Source organism: Pinus tabuliformis, chromosome X (genome assembly GCF_031772625.1).
Source record: "Pinus tabuliformis cultivar Carrire ecotype Pingquan chromosome X, CPIR1, whole genome shotgun sequence".
Classification (NCBI taxonomy): domain Eukaryota; kingdom Viridiplantae; phylum Streptophyta; class Pinopsida; order Pinales; family Pinaceae; genus Pinus; species Pinus tabuliformis.
The window spans coordinates 1,104,777,132-1,104,783,307 of NC_142308.1; positions in this window are offsets into that span (position 1 = coordinate 1,104,777,132).

Genomic DNA, 6,176 nt, shown 5'->3' on the forward strand with positions numbered 1-6,176 from the left:
ATAGAAGAGACAAGTGTAATCATAGCATAAAACCTTGATAATTGATGTATGAATATACAGAAGACATGTAGTTGCACATAACTAAGCTAATCATGCTAAAAGACATTGAATAAACATATAAATGAATTATAGTACCAACAACACGGAGTAGATAGTACAACTGTAGTTCTATATTAATGTCAAAAGAGTAATTACAACCATTGGCTGCATCAGCCTTCCCTTACCCCTCCAACTCCTCTCTCTCTCTCTTCCTTCTTACCAACTTCTTATGCTTAAGTCTGAGACTCTGCTCGACAATCAAGTAAGCTATCCTTTCAAATGATCTAACCTCTTTCACAATAGCCCTAGCTCTACTTATGTAGCATGTGAGGTTAGGGTTGCCAAGTTTCTCCATGAGTTTCTTTAGGTAAAAGAAATGATCTTGCCATTCTTTTTAGATCTTTCCCATTTGCCTACTTCATTAGGATTAGAAATCCCCCAAATAGGTCGAACTTTGATGTTTCCTTGCTTTTCTAAGTTGATTTAGGAGAGAATATAGGGATATTTCTTAGTCAATCCACTCCTTTGACCCTTAGATCCTCATTAGGGTTCACTAACGTTGTCCCCAAGGTAACAAGTAGAGTTACTTGGGTCACTAACGCTCCCTTAGGCTTGCAGAGAAGCTTTATAAAGCAGGTTGTCAGTGTATAGGAAGCGTTAGCTTGGAAAAAAGGCTTGTCAACTTGGTCATTGCTTCATTCATCATGTATTCCCCCTCTAAGCTAATGAGGAGGTTATTTTATTGTATAACAACAGGGAACACCTTCTTAGATTTTCTCAATCATTGGAGCTCCAGAATTTGTGCAATAATTTCATAATATCTTGTTGATTTATTATCCAATAGTTATCCTCCTGTAGTAGGGAGAAAGTCCCTAAATTATCTCCTCTCAAAATCTCCATAATCTACCCAATATTCTCACAGTATTATACAAAAATAATTAATATTAGGCACAAATATGCAATTATCCATAAACCTTCCTAGTGAACATACTAAAGTTAAAAATATGTTATCTAATACAAAAATAGAGGTTTAATGTGTTGAAAGATGGTCATATGGGCCTTAATTTATGTCTAATTTGGAGACCCATCATACCCCCCTGTTGAAAGTGGTGTTCATCCTATGAGAAACTTAGTGACCTCATTGTGCCTCATTCATGGCCCTGGTGGCCTCCCTGATTTCTTCTATCACTGTTCAAGACTTTCCTGTAGCAACTTCTTGCCTTCCTGTAGCAAATTTATGTCTTCCTATAGCAGGGCATATTCTTCTTTTAGTTTTTTAGTCATGGCTCCCCTGGTGCTTGGCTTCTTCTGAGAGGCTTGGGGCTCCTTTCTTTTGGATTGGAGGGAGGTTATCTCTTTAGTTTGCTTCTTATTCTCCTTTTATCCTTTGTTCTAATTTTTTTTAGGCACTTTATCTTATGTTTCAACATTTTATTTTTCTTTGCCACCCTCTTCTTCTTCTGCAGATCCATCCCTGACTGTCTCTTTAAGTCCAGAAAATATTCTCTATCCATGTCAACAACATTTGTCCATGTCTTCTCAAGGTTTGTGCAAGGGAACCCTACTGCCAATTGTCAATTTCATAGCACTCATCATTTCAACTTATGGAAAGAGGAGGAGTGCTTCCTGTTGATGAGTGAGGTGAAGAATGGTATGTCAATCTCAAAACAAGTTTATTCTCCCATCATAATGCTCATCCTCACAAGAAAACCCCTCACTTCACATTTTTATGGCTCTGAAACAAAATGTTCAGTGGAGGAATTTTGCAAAAATTCACAGATTTTTTGTTTGTAAGATGTGATAGATTAAGTACTTACCCCTTTCTTGTAGACTCTTTCAAAGTTATAGGGTTTTTTGGCCAATGATTCTTAAGATAGGGCCCATTTTTTCCTCTTGGGACAATCCTATAGCAGACAGACTGTCTCCTGTAGCAGCCCTATTTTTCCTGTAGCAGCTCCATTTCCTCCTATAGAAAAGTAGTTTGTGCCTTGAGATTCCTAGTTATGGTTGCTCTATTGGTTGGAATCCTCACAGGTGTCAAAAATTGCTTCACTTCCTTTAAATCCTTTACCCATTTCTCGTAGTGCTCCTTCTCGTGATTTTCTACTTTCATTGTTTCTATGTATATCTTCTCTTCCCTTCATGGTATTTGACTGTTGTTCTTGCTATGTGTGCAAGTCCTTTGTTTCTACCTGAGGTGTTACTGCTACTTGTGGAGAGTCCTGCTTGGAGTGGTAGAGTGCCTCAAGAGTTTGTATCACCCCCTATACTTGATGGGAAAGGGAAAAAACATAGGATTGTGGCTTGTTGTAATGGTTGCACAGGATGTTATGGGAGGAGGTTTTCTTCATGTAGCAATCCTTCCTTCACTTTCAGGGTCTTCTAACTGTATGGGAGTGATGAGAAATGATGTAGAGGTTTTAGAGGATGATTCTAGAGCTCAGAGGGAGTATGTAGGTTTTGAAAATGGAGAGGATGTGCTATGTATTTTTTCAAGAAATTTTCAGGGTGAGACAGAGTGTAGGGTTTGTTCTTGAAAAATATTAATTTTTCTTATGAAATGGGATGGATGAATGATGGATAGATAGTGGATATGAATTGGATGGAGGGCTTGGAGTGCTTTGGTGACTTGGACTTTGCACAAATTTCCTCTTTTAACTGTTGTTCCCATTCCTCATAATCATCACCCTTCCTAATTTGGTTTTTCCACATTGCATGAGTGAGGGAGTTAGCTGCAATTAACTAGTTGAGGGTGGCTGAGACTACTGACCCATCCTTAGCTTATAAAACCTCACCTCTCATGCATTGACAACAAATTTCTAACTATAATATGCTCAAGATAAGAGGTCAAGAATATTTCATACTTTTACTTACCTGATGGTTGTTGGAGAGGCATGCATGTTGTTGCTAAGTTGATGATCGGTCCATGGTCCTCTGGAGGTGATAATTTCCTTTGTTTTCTTTTGAATATGGCTTCATAGCTTGATGATTATCTTACTGATAAGGTTGTTGTGTGCAAGCTTCTTTCCAATGCCCAATCTATTGTTGATGGAGTTGATGGATGCCAACCCATATTCTAAATCTCTGCCTTTCAGTTACCGTGAGCAAGCTATCTTAGTCAAATCTAGCCTTCTTGGAGTGATGGGCTTGGCCATGGGTGATTTTCACCTTCCCCACATTTTTCATAACTATCATACACCCTTCCAGCACTTCATCTCACCATTTGTTTCCTCCAAAACCCCTCAGCCAAGTTCTTGTACCAATTCAGGACATCTTGTAGCATTTTCCTGTAGTAGACTTGTTTTTCACATATCTCCCAAATGGTATACTGGATTAACCTTAAATTTTCTGAACATGTTGCCATCATCCTTATGCACCTCCCTATAAAAAATTTGTCCAATGGATGCATGAATTTAGAGAAAAATTAAAATTGATGTAGGTGATGGAGATTGATTTCTTGAAAAATGTGCACTGGAATTTGCTTAAATTACTTGGGCATGTTACCAACATCCATATGCATCTCCCCATGAAAAATCTTTGCAAATGGATGAATGAATATCGATAATATTTAAAAATGGTTGTAGGTGATGGAGGTCAATTTCTCAAAAAGTTTGCTCCGGAATCTGCTGAATTTTTTTAGGCATGTTACTATCATCCATATGCATCTCCCCCTGAAACATCTTGGAAAATAGATGCAAGGTTTTCAAGATATGAGAAAAATAAGTTTTTTCTCTATGTATTTTTGTTTCCTATAGAAAAATAGAGTCTTCCTGAAGCATGTTAGGACAGCAAGGAAAATGAGTGGTAAAATCTTTGGAATTATGATTGGATGGTGGAAATAGATGAGGGTGATGGATTGTCATGGGCTTGGTCCTTATAGAGAATCTGAGCAAAGGAGGAGAAATTCCAAGTTTGACTTCATTTGACTAGGATTTTGATCAATTTTTCTTTAGGTGGCTAACTTGTTTTTGTTGCTTGCAGAAGTTGGAGAACACCTGCATTCATGAGAGAGAGATACACGGAGCAAAGATTTTTCCTTTTTCATTTTTTCATTTATTTTCTTTTAGGCCTATTAGCTGCCTCAATGAGGTTTTCAACTAGCAGGTCTTCCTAGGTGCCCAAAGGAGGTTTTCACCTAGGATCTTTTATTTTTTCCTCTTTTTTCTTTTTTCCAACCCATTGACCTCCTCATGGAGGTTTTAAATCAATGAGCCAATCTCAGGCGCCTCAAAGGAGGTTTTCACCTGATATTTTTTCATCTTATTTTTCATTTTATTTTATTTTATTTTATCCTATCCTACTCTACTTGAAAAAAAACAAAATCATTTTCAAGTGTAGGAATAATTCCAATGAAGCCACTTGCATAACTGGATGACATATAAAATCATGTGTAGGCTCGAAACATATTCTTTGACATGTACCTAAATGGAAGAGACTAAATTCTTTGACTGAAATGAGATTAGGAACTGTTGAAGAAGAGTGTGTTGTTGCAACTTAATGTTTGTTTGGAACAATATTTCAATATATTTTTGATGCCCCTAGTCCATTTGTTGATTTGGATCATCTTGGGTGTCTTATATTTTCATTAAATTCATATCTTCTTTTTTTATTCTCTTGAACACATAGAGGATATAAAGATGAACATGAGGGAACTTTCTCAATCCATGATTTTGATGTCTTCTCTTCATCAAGTGCATTTTTTTATTATTTTGTCTTCTCATTTGAATATTCTTTTTCTGCATGTTATCCTTCAATGGAATCAAGAGAACCTCTCTTTTGCAATACCCTTCCTCAGCTAAGATGAATACCATTGAAATAAAGAGGAGATATTTGGAAGTGTTGTACCTCAGCATTGTAAGTGTGCTGAGCTACTTCATTGTGTGGCTTTGGAAATGGTGGTACAATTAGTTGAGTGGGAGTGGATATTTGAGATGGATGTGGTTGGGGTTGTGGTTGTGGTGGAGGTGGATGGTAGGGATAACATGGAGTTGGGTATGGAGGATGTTAAGGAAAATATTGAGGATATTGCGGATGGCTCCCATAGATTCCTTTCCAACCTTGTTGCCAATATTTTCTTTGGGGTTGAGATGGCCAAATTTGCCAAGGAAAGGGTGTGTTCGAATTACTTTGAGATGGATGTGCATAATCTTGAAATTGTGAATTAGGCTCTTTCATCATACTAGGTTGACTAGCTTGCTATGGTCCTCTTGGAGCTACATAACATAGTTTCTTTGGTGATTCACTTGCTCCATTGTCCCCTTGGTAAACTTCCTTCAACCTTGGTAATGAAGGGAAATATTTAACATTATTTGATTTTGCATGGACAACACAAATACCGTCATCCTCTTTTTCCTCAGCTTGTATTCTTAACATTTCTACTTGTTTGTTTATATTGCTAAGAATTTTTGTTTTAAAGTCATCAAACAAATTTCCAATTTTAGCTTGACTTACTGATCTTGATATTGATTTACTTACTCTTGACCTTCTTCTTGATATGTGTTTGCATGTTTCACAAATTTCTTCAAATGATAATTGGTATACATCACCTCTACTCATGAGATCAAGGAGATCAATCCACTCATCCCTAACTATTCTAAGTAAGAGGGTTTTTAGTGTGTCAGATCCTAAATGATGTAATTTTTCCCTCTTAACATTATACATGAACCTATATATTAGATCCTCAAGGCTCTTATCTTCTTTTTTGTTCATTCTAAATATTTCTTCCTTATGATCATGATCTTTATATTTTTCTAGAAATACCTTTTGCATATCATTCCATGATCTTATTGAATTAGTCTCTAAACTCATGAACCATTTAAGATCTCTATCCTTCAATGTTGCCAAAAACAATCTCAACTTTTGAGTGTTTAGTAAGTAACCATAAGATCTACAAAGGATTTCATATTCAAAGAGAAAGGTTCCCAGATCCTTTGTCATCATACCATGGAAGTTTGGACGGAAATATGGAGGGATGTTTTTCATATGCACACTGACATCAGTATCTCGAATGGGAAATCCAAGAGGATATTCCTCATTGTCATCATCTCCATCCATTTCTTCTATCATCTATGCCACATCTTCTTCTTTTACCTACAAAAGTGGATGGTGGTGTGGTTCTTAATGCACCACATGATTAA